Source organism: Mauremys mutica, chromosome 9 (assembly GCF_020497125.1).
Source record: "Mauremys mutica isolate MM-2020 ecotype Southern chromosome 9, ASM2049712v1, whole genome shotgun sequence".
NCBI classification, from domain to species: domain Eukaryota; kingdom Metazoa; phylum Chordata; order Testudines; family Geoemydidae; genus Mauremys; species Mauremys mutica.
In genome coordinates this window covers 37,155,238-37,170,352 of record NC_059080.1, presented here as the reverse complement: position 1 = coordinate 37,170,352, position 15,115 = coordinate 37,155,238, and positions in this window count along the sequence as shown.

The following is a 15,115-nucleotide window of genomic DNA, read 5'->3' as shown; positions in this document are numbered from 1 at the left end:
AGTAGGACCAAGCCAGCTGTTGGTCTTTAAAATGCATAACTATTTTATTCACAGAAGATTGTGAACTTAGTGTTATATTTACTGTTAACCACTTCTAATTCTTACTGTACCTAAAAGAAGGAAATATCAAAAACTTACACTTCCCTGACCTTCAGAACCAGGAAGCTAAGCATGCAGAAATTGCCTAGGATGTATAGATCCTCAGAGTCATTAAATGATAGATGGGAGTAGACAACTGGGTATAGCCAGTATAGTCCCTAAATTGACCAGTTACTTTCCTAGTTAGTATAGTATTGGGACCAGTTTTGCAACCCTAACTCAATCCTTATTTCTTACTAATCAAGGATTAGGCCCATGGTATATGAAGTAGAAAAAAAATAGTGTGTCACTTATTGAAAATGGAGAATACCCTGAGTACCCAGGCCAATGAGCAGGACTGTTTTAGTACAATGTCTCCAAAAGAATAAATTAAAGAAAATAAAATCAACTGTTATAAAACAAGGTGGAAATGTTCGAGAACTAGATCCGAGTAGAAAACCTCAGGCTAACTGGGCTCCCAGATGATCTTTGTAAGAAAGAGCTGGTTAATTTTCTTGAAAATTGGATTGCAAAAGCTTAACAGCATGCAGTTGAAGATGACCCACTTTGCACTGAAATGGCATACAAAATCCCCTTTAAGAGTAGAAATACAAAATCTTGACTAGGAAGACTTTTTTACTTATTCTCTCAGATCTGAGATAGGATGGGATCCTCAAGGCAGTACATGAGAAAAGCAAATTTATTTTTACAATACACTCAGGTAAATTAGCACTTTTGAGGAAGAAGATGAATGTGGTAATTTTGACTCCCACAAACACTGAACCATATGCTTTTTTCCACAATAGTATATGCCATATGTAGATATCCATATGTAGATATGGGGAAGGCAGTGAGCAGTGCATCTGTACTGTACTCCCTCCTTCCATGAAAGCCCCCCTGCATAATAGCCACATGGCCAGGGCTCTGCAGCTTTGGAAAGCACTGTGGTCTAGTAGATTAACCATGAACCTGGGAGTTTGGACACCAGGGTTTTAATTTTGGTTCTGATGTGAATGTGCTTTGTGGCCTTGGAAAGTCACTTATAGCCACTTTCATAAGTGACCACTGATTTTGGCCTTCATTGGTGAATAGCCTATTTGATATCATCTGGGTTTGATTTTCAAAAGCGATGAACACCTGCAGCTGCTATTGTCTTCAACAGGAGTTGCAGATGTTCAGCACCTCTGTATACCAGATGAAAGGCTTCAAGCTGGCCACACAAAACCCAGAATCCATGACCACTCAGCCTTAATCTCTGTATATGTTTAAATGTGTAATGCAATTAATACTCACTCAGTCTTACATTTCCAGTTGTGGAGTTAGTCAAACATTTATAGAATGGTTTGAAAATGTAAAGATCTATATAAGTATTAGGAGAGCAAATGATGAACTGAAATCTTACATTAGAAAAATGAAACAACTTGGTAAGAGTGTGATTTTGACATGAAATGGCAGAAGCTTGTAATACAGTATTGGCTACATCTAGAAATCTAATGTTCCGTATTGTAGTGATGTGCCCATTACCTCTTTGGATTGATAGCCGGATTTCAGACTGCTTTTATTTTTGACGTACTTTAGCCCTGAAATCATTAACAGTAAACTATGAGATCTCTCATTTTTACTGGATTAATCTCAGCAGTTTAAGAGCTTTCTTCATTATTTTCTCAGCTCTAATTTTCTTCTCTCTCTGAAAGTCTCCATGGCTTAATTAAGACCATCTCAGGCTTGCAAGCTTTAAACAAGACACAGAAATACTGAGCTACCCCGTCAGGAAACTTTTCACAGATTTGTACTAAGGCTGGATGAACTGACCCAAACCTTCACCTGTCCCTCAAGCCAGAACTCCAAACCTTCTGAGATTCACCTACCACTGGTTTGCACACTCTTCTATGTCAGATTAAAGACTAAAGCAAATTAAAAGAGGGCACTGATAATTCATTTGCAATAGTTTCTTATTTTAAAATTATATAGAACGTTTCACTACTAGTAATGTCACCTCAGAAATAAATGGCTTTATGTGGTAATTTAGTTTCTCAGCCATTTTGGAAACACATCCTTTGAGTTAGCACAGCCCATGAAATTAATATGATTGAGGTGAACAATTTTATTTTATGAACCTTCTTTCCAAACCAGGACTTCTCGTTACATGTAACATCACCAATGACATCAGCACATTCTGGGAATAGTATTTGCAGTGCAAACAGGAACAAAAAGCCTACTTGTGGATTACTGGTCCAATTCTGAGGAGTACTGAGCACCCATTGTATGTATAAAAGTCAATGGAATTTGGAGTTCAGCACCTCCAAAAAGAAAAGCCTGGTCTGATATTACTATTTTATGTTCTGACATTAACTTCTTCCCCTGAATTTTTGGGTGAACAATTTTCTGGTGGCTTTCTTTTAAAAGACAACTAGAAATTGCAATTCTGTAGGGATGTTCTCAGATTTATTTTATTAAGACCATAACACTAATACTTACCACTTAGATAAATACTCAAGGAAGTGTGATTATGAAACATTCCATTACCTGTCATAACTGAATAGCTATCTCCAAACGCCATCAAAAATTGCCCACCTGGTTTTCAAACCTCTCTAGGAATTTGCCCCATTCTACCTCTCCATGTCAAAAGCATGTCCAAATCTGCTCATTCAATGCAATCCCTATATCTCCGACTTTCTTGAGGTCTTTCTTTCACTTGTACTAAGCTACTCATATTACTAAACCATTAATTTCCTCCTCCAAAGAACTACTGAGATTGTTTATTTAAATCATACTAAAAAAACCCCACCATTTTTCTTGGCTTTAAAATTTACAATAGACTCACAGCTGACGCATTCCATGAAAAGACCCTTTATAAAAATATGTTGCAGTTTATTGTTTTCCATTTATGTCTTAATTTAAAGTAAACACTTTGCTGACATTCTATATATTACAAAGGAGGGGAAACACCAGCAAACTGCTTTATTCTTGCATACATAATTAGAACTCAATTCTTAAAGGAACTTTGATGACATTCTGAGAGATTCTTTTATTTGAACACTTTAAAAATCATCCTGAGATGGTTAGTTTGGAGAAAATTAGGTTCTATTCAACAATAATAAGCAGAATGTACCATCTAAGGAACAAAAGATCATAACCCTTATGATAACCATTTGATTTTATAGGCTGCCAAATCAAGTGTGTTTTAAACTAGTCTCTTGTGAATGTACATAAACAAAATTTTATATTTCAGTATATAATTTTTCATTGATTTGCCTGGAGCAAAAGAAAACGCTCAGCTAAAAGGATGATGGAAAAGTCATTTAAACTAGGAAGTATAACAAGTTACTCCCATTTTAAAAAATGACCTTAAGATATTATTAGAATTGCTGGAAACCAGCATTTTGTTTAACTGTCTCAGACTGAAGGGGCATGCTGATGTTAGGCTCCTTTTCCCATATTAAGGTGACAGTGCATCAGAAACATACTACATTGCTTCATTGCGTTGCTATCAGCACCGTGATCCTAGGCTTGGAATTATTTTTAGCTGCTCCTCTTCCCCCTCCCTACTCATGAAAGATGCCAAGTACCTGAATTTTCCTATCTCCACTGTAGTATATGTAAAAAATCCAATTCATCCCCTGTCTGTATGGGCAAATCATTTGCCCACATCTTGCTTCTCACTCCTTGTAACCTTCTCTGCAATATCTCCATTTTCCATCTTAGTCCTCTCCACTCCGCCTAGAACACAGCAGCTAATGCCACTTCTCTGCCTTGCTTTCCATATTGAGTTTAAGAAGTTATTGCTCAACTACAAGGCTCTGTACAATCCTGCTCTCATTTCCCAGAATGTTTTGCAAAAAGCCCCAGCCAGCACATCCCTCAGCCCGCACCGCTTCCCACAGCCCCCATTGGCCTGGAAGGGTGAACTGCGGCCAGTGGGAGCTGCAATCGGCCCAACCTGTGGACGCTGCAGGTAAACAAACCATCCCGGCCCACCAGTGGATTTTCCTGACAGGCCATGTGCCAAAAGTTGCCGATCCCTGATCTAAACATATAGGCCCTTCTTTATATACGACCCCTTCAATTTGCTATGTCCTGATTGCTTCCCTTGCCCAGTTGCTGATTCTGCCAGGGTGCTCCAAGGAAGAGCGCTCCAGACCTGCACAGCTTAAGGGAGTCTTGCCTGTTCATATGATGAGTTATGTAGTTCAGCTTACCTTTGGTTGGGAGAAACAAGACTGAGGTGGGAAACCAGGCAGCTGCCTGACATGTGCTGCCTGCTCAGTGATCCCAGCACAGAACTACAGATGGGCTGCTCCCTGGTAATAACATGAGAAGGCAGTTTTAAAACAAAGCTGATAGCTGTTTTCTTTGCTTATGTGGCATGTCATCAACCAAAACAGCGGGTGCTACTACGTGGCACCACTCAGGGATTCCCAGTGTATCACTTCCCTTATCCCTCCCATCATACTCCCCTGTTCCCAATTCATTTAATATTAGCTAACAATGAAACATTTCAGATATTCTTCGAGTAAATGAAAACTGGTAAATAACAGCTCACAATTAAATGAAGCCCTGAAGTTCCACCCACTTCCCATCACCATGGCAAAGCAAAAAATGCTAATTGTGCCTCATTAAATGTTCATATATAAGCTTCAATTTAGTTTTGTTATTTTCCCTCATGACTGCCATGAAAAAATTAAGCCATGTTATCTGTGAACAAAATTTTGGAATTCATGAAAACCTGTGAAAATTCAGCAAGTATCTTGCAAGCAAATTTGGGAAAATACAGGAGGTTTTTTTTCTTTTTAGACCATTATATTATGGGAAGAAAGTGTATGGGTGTAAGAACATAGGCAATTGAGGGTCATGCATCAAGGAAGAGACTGTTAGAGCAGGATGCATGTTTTTCATGGCCAAAAACCAGAGTTTCACAAGAAGCTAAGCATTCTTCCCTCTTCAATCGTTTGTATTTCAATTTGTATTTCAATGTATCCAACAGAATGGGGCACATGACTTATGAGGAGAGGCTGAGGGAACTGGTCTTATTTAGTCTGCAGAACAGAAGAGTGAGGGGGGATTTGATAGCAGCCTTCAACTACCTGAAGGGGGGTTCCAAAGAGGATGGATCTAGGCTGTTCAAATTGGTGGCAGATGACAGAACAAGGAGCAATGGTCTTAAGTTGCAGTGGGGGAAATATTAGGAAAAACTATTTCACTAGGAGGGTGGTGAAGCACTAGAATGGGTTACCTAGGGAGGTGGTGGCATCTCCATCCTTAGAGTTTTTTAAAGCCCGGCTTGACAAAGCCCTGGCTGGGATGATTAGTCGGGATTGGTCCTGCTTTGAGTGGGGCATTGAACTAGACACCTCCTGAGGTCTCTTCCAACCTTAATCTTCTATGATTCTTTGAATGTGCAATTTCACACAAGTAAAGACTCTTCCAGCAAGTGGAAAGTGAGGCAATAATTAAAAAGATCAAACAAAGGATCCTTTAAGTAAAACTTTATGCCATCTCCTTCAAGTCTTACCTTGCCTCCCAAATCTTGGTGGGATAGTAGGGTGTCCTTCAATGTCCTTGTGTCTAGTCTGCCAAGGAGAGAGGTGAAATTAATTTACTGTATGCATAAATTATAATCAGCATGAAATTTATGCCAGTCTGAAACATTTCAATTGCCTAAGAGCAATGCTCTTTATAGACCACCTCTGAAGCACAACTCTAACAAAGAAGGAAAGGTTAGTGGATACCACACTCATAACTGGAATTTCTACTCAAGTTATGCTTATACATAGCATTTATGGACTTCACATATTCTTATCATTACAAGATTGGTGGGAGATGAGTCTGTTTCTAAATAGAAGATCTTTGTGGTTTCATGCCAGGAAGCAGCAATGATATTGAAGACAGTCAATTACGTGAGATATGTTTACAGCACAAGGAAGGAAGAAAATAATATAGTGGGCCTCATTTGACACTGCTTTGCATCTTATATACTATCACTGGGCAAAGTGATAGTAAATTGCTGCCAAATAAGAAAGGATTTACACCCACTTTGTGTATATGTAAATGACTACACAAGGTGCAAAGCAATTGACAATCAGGTGCACTAGATCAAAGGTACAAACTGAAAGGGGGAATTTGTGGAGGAGAAAAAAAGATTTGATGTGTGTATTAAGGCTTTCCTTTAAATAAAATGAACTGTTTATTATATGTTGTAAGCCAGAATGCCTGACCCCACAGGCATCACCAAAAAAACAGCCAACTAATTTGCAGGCCATCTGAAGAATTTGGCAATTAGAAACCTCCTGTCTAACCACTCTGTTCCACTGGCATCTTTTAATTCTATCATAACAATCAACACGCAAACCCTTTTGTCATTTTTGCTTGTTCTAAATTAAATCAGTCTGAACATACAATAATTAATTCAGAGTTTCCCTCCAGTAAAAAACAGAAGAGATATTAATATGAAGGCACATATGAAATTGCAACCCACAGCCTAATAATAACAGATAGACCTTATTTTGACTAATCAAGTGTAATTAGTCTAGTCTAGTATGACACATCAATTAGTACTTCTTTAATAGACTAATCATTTTCCATTTAATTGTCATATCAATAATACTGGTGTACCCCTACACCAAAGTCAATCGTTATTACACCAACTAATTAAAAACTAAGTTAAAAGGTAACTTGCTGAGTGTTCTATTCATGAAATGCAAATTCTTGAAGGAGAAACAATAGACTAAAATTAGTCTTGATGGTTCGTTTTTCATTTTCTTCTCTGACTGAACTGAAAGTGTTGTGTGGCTCTCTACACACTATGGGAAGTGACTTTCTATTGGCATAATGAGCAGAACAGCAAAACAGATGGGTCTCCTCTGAAGTTACCCAAGACTCCCGGTGGACAGCATAAAATGCTGACAGATAACAAAGGAATTCCATACTTGTTATTCAGTGAAGATTAAAACTTAAACATCATCTGAGCAAGCCAGGCATTTGGACCAATTTTCTTAGCATCGTATTGTAAAATACAGAGAATTGGTAGCAAAGGGGTTGAAATACAAATTAATTTTTTTGAGACATCAGATCTGTTAATGACCCAAGGAAACTTTTTTCCTCGCACATAGAAATGCAATTCTGAAATATAGCAGGATTATATATGTAACCTTGCTCCATATGAGCCTATAAAAGAATTTAGGAACATTTAAAACAGTTCAAGGAATCATGTATGACAGTATTACGTGAACATTTCACGTATAGTAGCCGAGGCTATGGCAAACCAAGGAAAGTTACTTTGTGGGATCATACAATCATAGTTAGAAATTATACTATTGGTACAAGTTGTTCTTAGGGATTTATAAAAAAAGGAGGAAGGGTGGGCTGGGCAGGGGAGTTGGGCTAAGATGTGTGAAAAAGCTTGCAGTAACTTTGAGACTAGATTTGCCCAAGTAGTGTATGTCAGAACATAAACAAACAGAAAAATGGAGAAAGAAATAAACCTTGGATGTCTGAATCTCTAGGAATTAGGATTGAAGACATAACTAATTCAACGGAAAGCGGGAGGAGGGGGGGAACCAAGAGAAAAAGCATATTTCCAAAGGGAGGGCGAGTGAAACAAACAACCTGTACATTTTAATGAATCAACCAAAAATGAAGAAAAGCAGGAGATAAATAAGAGCAACAAACATTATGTCAAGAGGAACAAGGCCACGGGAAAATTCTGAAGATGGATGAATGACACTTGGGGGAGTACAGTACTTTGTGGAGATTAAAGGAAGTTTTGAAGTGTTTGAACTAAGCAGACCTGCATTTCAAGCTGAAGAACATCGCAGATAACATAAAAACAGCCATTTTTCTCTGACTGCAACTGCTAGCCCAAAAGATATACAATATTTGATGGGTATATTTCTATAAAATAAAGATTTGTACTGTGATTATGTATATTACATATATAACACACACACTGTGTTCGTTCACCTGTACATATCAAGCTGGAGTTCTGGACACCTCTGGATTTTAAACAAACAGTTGTATGAAAGATTGTCAAAATGCAAAATTCACCTTGGTCAAAAACAAATTGACCACGCTCCGCTCCCAAAATAAACTATGGAGTATGTTTTGCACTTTAAAAAAGCAAAACACCAGCACAGGAGTCTTTACCACGACACACAAAGATATTACATATATGAAATAATTGAAGACTATTCCGTTTTCATTACATTAAAATATTAGGTGATATAAAACAGTTACTAAACTTTCTGTAACTGTTGTTCTTCGAGATATGTTGCACATCTATTCCACTCTAGGTGTTTGTGCACTCTAACGCACAGTTGTCAGAGTTTTTCCACTTAGTAGTACTGTTGGGGTGGCCTGGGTGCCCTCTGCTCTTTCACGCACACCATGCAGACAGAAAAGGACCAAGCCACCCCAAACTCCCCTCAGTTCCTTCCTGCAGGAATGACTCCAATAGAGAGGGGAAGGAGAGTGGATGGCAGAATGGACATTTGCAATGCATCTTGAAGAACAACTGTTTTTTCTTCTTTGAGAGACTGCACATGTAGGTGACTCACAAGAAGTTGTGTCTGGAGGTGGGTTCGAAGTCTATCTGAACAGGGACTGGAGGACCACTCATCCAAATTTAGCATCGTCTCTAGATTGTTGAGTTTGCATACTGGGAGGAAAATGTGTGACTTTGCCACTTTGCAAATGTGTAATGTGGGCACATGAGCCAGAAATGCTGCAGAGGCTACTTGGGCTCTAGTTGAATGACAATACACTATCCAGCAGCTTCATGTTAGACAACTGGTAACACGAGTGAACACAACTGGATATCCATGACAAAATCCTTTAAGTGAAAACTGGACTGCCCTTCATCCTATCTGCAAATGCAATAAACAATTGAGATGAAGACCTCAGAGGTTTAGTCCATTCCAGATAAAATGCTAACACTCTTCTAATGTCTAGAATGTGCAGTGTCTCCTCCTTCCTTATTACTGTGAGCCTTTGGGAAGAAGGTTGATAAGAAAATTGTTTGGTTGATATTAAAAGTGGAGGACACTTTCATAAGATAACTTGGATGGGGACAATGATAGACGTTATCTGTATATAAAAAAAACATTTGAAGGATAGGATACTAACACCTTCAACTCCCCTATTCTCCTGGCCAATGGAATGGCTTTTTAAAATGCTACCTTCATTGAAAGGTACAAAAAACAGCAGGTCACTAGAGGCTTGAAGGAGAAACCTCAGCTTTGCTAAGACTACATTCAGGCTCCATGGTGGGATAGGGCTCTGACTGTGTTGAAATAGTCTGTCCAAACACTTTAAAAATCTTATGGTCATTGGGTTGGAAAAAAAGGGAGCAGTTATTCACAGGAGGGTGGAATGCTGATATAATGGGCAGGTGTATTCTGATTAAGCTAAATCATCAAAAGATAGTCCTGTACATGCTGAATAGAAACAAGAATAGGGGAGATCCTTTTCAGCCTTGACCAGAAGGAAAATCTCTTCCACTTATCATGGTAAGCTGTCCCCAATGATGTTTTTTTACTATTCAGCAGTACCTTCTGCACCTCTCTGGTGCAGGACTACTCCACTGATGTTAACAGTGACATATCCAGGACATCACATGAAGGTCCTGAAGATTGGGGTGGAGGAGATGGCTGTGATTCTGTGAAACTAGGTCTGTATGTAGAGAAAAGTAACAGTAGGAACTGATTGAGAGGTCCAAGAGCTGTGAAAACTGTGTTGATAGGGACACGCTAGGGCAACCAATATAAGATGGGCCTTGTCCTGCTTGACCTTGCACAGAACTCTGAGCAGAAGGAAGATGGGGGTGCAGGGGAGGAGGAAATGTGCATCAGACCCTTTGATCATGTTAATAGCAAAAGCGTCCATCAATGAACCCAGGCCATGTCCTGCTCTGGAGCAGAACTGGTGACTTTTTTTTTGTCCTCTGTTGCAAACAGATCTACTTGGGGAGTTCTCTAGAGCTGGAAAATGGACCTTGTTATGTCTGGGCGAAGGAACCACTCATGGTGATTGATAAACAACCTGCTCAGGTGATCTGCCAGCATATTCTGAGCCCCCAAGAGGTGGGCCAATTTCAGAAGTATAGAGTTGCTGATGCAGAAGTCACAGGACCGGATTGCTTCCCAACTGAATACAGAGGACCAGGCACCTCACTGTTTGTTTACATAGAACATTACACACCTGCCCCTGAAGTGAGGAAGGAACACCATGCATGCTAAATTGTTAGACCACAACTTCCTGATGATTATGTACAGACTGAAATTTTGTGGAGAGCAGAGACCCTGAGTCTGCAGGGAGCCCAGGTGAGCCACAGGTCCAAGCCATCCATGACTAAGGTAAGAGATTGTTGAGGTGGGATGAAAGGAACTCCCTTGCAGACATTGGTTGGGTCATCCACCAATCTCGGGAGGATAAGATGTGACTTGGTATGCACACTAACGTGTCTATGTGGCACCTTCTTGGAGAATATATCATTGCCACCTTGCCCTGAAGTAGTCTGACATACAGGACCAAACCAGTGCATGCTGCCATGTACCCCAGCAGTCTTAAACAGTTTCCCACAATGGTGAGAGGATAAGCCTTTAAGTCCAGAATGAGGCTTTGCATTTTATGAAACATTGCCTGTGGAAGTAAGGCTCTGGCTGTTGTCCTGTCCAGGACCAATCCAATATATTCTATTTTCTGTACTGGTGACAGGACTGACTTGTCTGAATAGATCAGGAGGCCTAGAATGTCAAAGGTGGATTGTATTATGCGAATGTTAGACACAAACTGGATCGACCAATTATCAGCCAGTTGTCCAGGTAAGGGACTACATGGACTACTGACCTCCATAGGAATGCTGCCACTACCACCATACTCTTTGTAAAAAAACTTGGAGGATCTGAGAGACCAAAGGGAAGGACTGAACTGATAATGGGAGCTGCTGACAGTGAATCTCAGAAATTTTCTGTGGTTCTGATGAATTACAGGCAATGAATTTCAAACTATAGCATAGCAGTTTTAGATTAAATTTCAGGAAAAACTTCCTAACTGTAAGAATGGTAGGACAATGGAACAAACTGGCTAGGGAAGTCGTGGAAGATCCTTACTGGAGGTGTTAAAAAATAAGCTGAATAGCATCTGTCTTTGATGGTTTAGACATAACAAATCATACCGGTCCCCTGGCTCCAGGGAAGGAATAATGGAAGCTAGAGTGACTATCCAGAATTTTGGGTTTTTTTCAGGAACTTGTTTAACTGCCTTTGATCTAAAATAGGTCTGAGACCCCCTTTAACCTTCAGGACCTGAAAGTACTGGGAGTAAAACCCTTTGCCCCTGAACAAAGGAGGGACCGCCTCTATAGATCCTACAAGGAGAAGTGATTGTATCTCTTGCAGTAATACTGTCTTGTGAGATGAGTCCCTGAAGAGGGACAGGGAAGGGGGACAAGAGAGGGGTGGGAATAAAATGTCGTGTATATTCCACTTCCACAGTGCTTTGAACCCACTGATCTGTTGTGATGTGGCCTCAACATGACAGAAATGGGACAGGCAGTTTGCAAAAACTGGAAAATAAAAAGATGGCACTCTTGGAACTGGTAGGCTGCTCCCAACCGGCCCATCAAAATGATGTCTTGTAAGATGCCACCTGCCTCAGTGAACTGGCAGCTGCAGACACAGAGGCAGGGGTGCGGACATAGAGGGAGGAGTGGTCATCGTTTGTAACCTCTGCTCCTTCTTCATAGATCCTGGGCTTGAGGAGCAAACCCTTGAAAATGCTGAGACTGATGAGGGTGGAACACCTTCTACTTCACTGCTAGGGCGTAAATGCCCAGGGATTTCAGGATTGCTCTAGTCTTCCAGACTATGCAGAGTCTCATCCATAGTGATGGACCTTCAAAAGGTAAGTCCTGAACTGGAAGCAGTAGCTTGGGCAGTCTCTGAAACAGTGCCACAAAAAGTGGCAGGGCACTGTCCCTGCCCCCCGCTTCTGGCCCCACTGCTCCTCTTCTGCCACCTGCTTGCCATCTTCTTTGATGCAGTCGAGCAATCACTTACTCAATTTTCCTCAGGGTCTCTTTCCTACCATCCTCTCCAGCCATGCTGTCTTCACTAGGTAACACTCATTCATCCTCTGCATGTTTCCAACCAGCGAAGTTGCACTTCCTGGATCTTGTCAGCCACATCATGGACTTTGATTTCCATCGTTATATTTTCATTTAAAAAATCTGTATTTTCATTTCAAAATCTGTCTTTTTGTAACTCCTCTTAGGTTGCAGAGACATCTCAAACACCTGTAGAGGTTGAAACTCCCATCTCTTTATCTCCTGTGCTTCTGCTCTATATGGCATTGTGGGGTGAATCACTGCTCTATCCAGTAAGGCTCTTAGTCTCAGTAGGTTAGGCTTGTCATACACTACCCCGGAGATGTTAGTCCACACTCTTCCAGCACTCTCCAATCTGGACTGTATCTCATGTGTAGGCTCACCATTTTCTGTGATCCAGCCACCAATGTATTCAAACTGGTCAGTCTGGTTTAGTCTGACTGCACTAATTGCTATGTCCTTTCTCCCTGTGGCACCTGTAATGACTCTCATGACCTCAGTCTTAGTCATGATCATTTTAATCCCAAGCCACTTTAGCTGATCATTTAGCTGGAGGAACCAACTAGGGGAAAAGCTCTTCTTGACCTGCTGCTCACAAACAGGGAAGAAATAGTAGAGGAAGCAATAGTGGATGGGAACCTGGGGGGCAGTGACCATGAGATGGTCGAGTTCAGGATCCTGACACAAGGAAAAAGGGAAAGCAGTAGAACAGAGACCCTGGACTTCAGAAAAGCAGACTTTGACTCCCTCAGGGAACTGATGGGCAAGGTCCCTTGGAAGAATAACATGACGGGGAAAGGAGTTGAGGAAAGCTGGCTGTATTTCAAAGAAACCTTATTGAGGTTGCAGGAACAAACCATCCCGATGTGTAGGAAGAGAAGTAAATATGGCAGGCGACCAGCTTGGCTTAACAGTGAAATCCTTGCTCGTCTTAAACACAAAAGAACAGCTTACAAGAAGTGGAAGATTGGACAAATAACCAGGGAGGAGTATAAAAGTATTGTTCAGGCATGCAGGTGTGAAATCAGGAAGGCCAAATCACACTTGGAGTTGCAGCTAGCCGGAGATGTTAGGAGTAACAAGAAGAGTTTCTTTAGGTATGTTAGCAACAGGAAGAAAGTCAAGGAAAGTGTGGGCCCCTTGCTGAATGAGGGAGGGAACCTAGTGACAGAGGATGTGGAGAAAGCTAGTGTACTCAATGCTTTTTTTGCCTCTGTCTTCACAGACAAGGTCAGCTCCCAGACAGCTGCACTCTGCAGCACGGTATGGGGAGGAGGTGACCAGCTCTCTGTGGAGAAAGAAGTAGTTCGGGGCTATTTAGGAAAGCTGGACGAGCACAAGTCCATGGGGCCGGATGCGCTGCATCCGAGGGTGCTAAAGGAGTTGGCCGATGAGATTGCAGAGCCATTGGCCATTATCTTTGAAAAATCATGGCGATCGGGGGAGGTCCCGATACAGGCCAGTCATCTCACCTCAGCTGGAAAAATCATGGAACAGGTCCTCAAGGAATCAATCCTGAACCACTTAAAGGAGGGGAAAGTGATCAGGAACAGTCAGCATGGATTCACCAAGGGCAAGTCATGCCTGACTAACCTAATTGCCTTCTATGACGAGATAACCGGCTCTGTGGATGAGGGGAAAGCAGTGGATGTACTATTTCTGGATTTTAGCAAAGCTTTTGATACAGTCTCCCACAGTATTCTTGCCAGCAAGTTAAAGAAGTCTGGGCTGGATGAATGGATGGTAAGGTGGATAGAAAACTGGCTAGATGGTCGGGCTCAACGGGTAGTGATCAATGGTTCCATGTCTAGATGGCAGCCGGTATCAAGTGGAGTGCCCCAAGGGTCATTTCCTCTAGATCTTCAATTGAGGAGGGCTTTATTGCTATGTCTTCTGCATATAGCACCTTCTCACCTTTTTCCATCAGGAACTTCCTGCTGACATAATCCATCAATATGATCAACACCAGTGGACTTAGGGCCAACCCCTGTTGTAGTCCAACTTTCATTTCAAAAGTACTTGTCATTCCAAACCATGTTTGGACATGTTTTAGGTGATCTATACAGTTATTAAATCCTCAGACACTTCATATTTCTACAGCACTGGTGTGAGCACGTCCTTCTGTTCACTTTATTGTATGCCTTTTCTAGATGTGTAAAAGCCCAGAAGCTATCCTGTCAGTACTCTAGCCGCTTATCTATTCCTTGACAAATTACAAACATGGCATCTGAGATTTGCCATCTTGTTTGAGTGGGGGTTCCACTACTCTCCTAATCCTAGTGTCCAGGACACATTCCAGTATCTTCATGCCATGCAACAATAGCTTTATCCTTCAATAGTTTCCACAATCATGGACGCTTCCCTTCAGGACAGACTTGCACCAGTCTTTGGGAATTTACCTGTCTTACGATGTGGATTTAATCACTCTGCTCATCCATTTTATGCCTCTCTCACCCAAGACTTTCACCAGATCTGTGATCAATTCATCAGGTCCTGCTACCTTACCATTCTTCATTTCTAAGACTGCTTTTCTCACCTCCTTCTCTGTTACCTCATGCTCAGGCACCACATTAGGATCTCATGTTGGCAACTCTACCCTAAAGGGGTGTGCCTCATTTAAGAAAAAAGAACAGGAGTACTTGTGGCACCTTAGAGACTAACAAATTTATTTGAGCATTTAGCCTCATTTAAGAGACTCTCAAAAGAATTGTTTCCACCTCTTCTTCACTTGTTCAGGAGTTACTAGCAGTCTCCCTGATTATCATTTATAAATGGTGTTACAATACCATCCTCCTTTCTTATAGCATTTTTTCCATGCTATAGATCTTTTTGCCAGCCAGCTGTGGGTTGTTTACAACGCTGGCATACAAATTGTTTGAGGCAGCTTGCTTTGCTTCTTTGTATTTGTTTTCATTTACAATTGATGCATTCATCTCT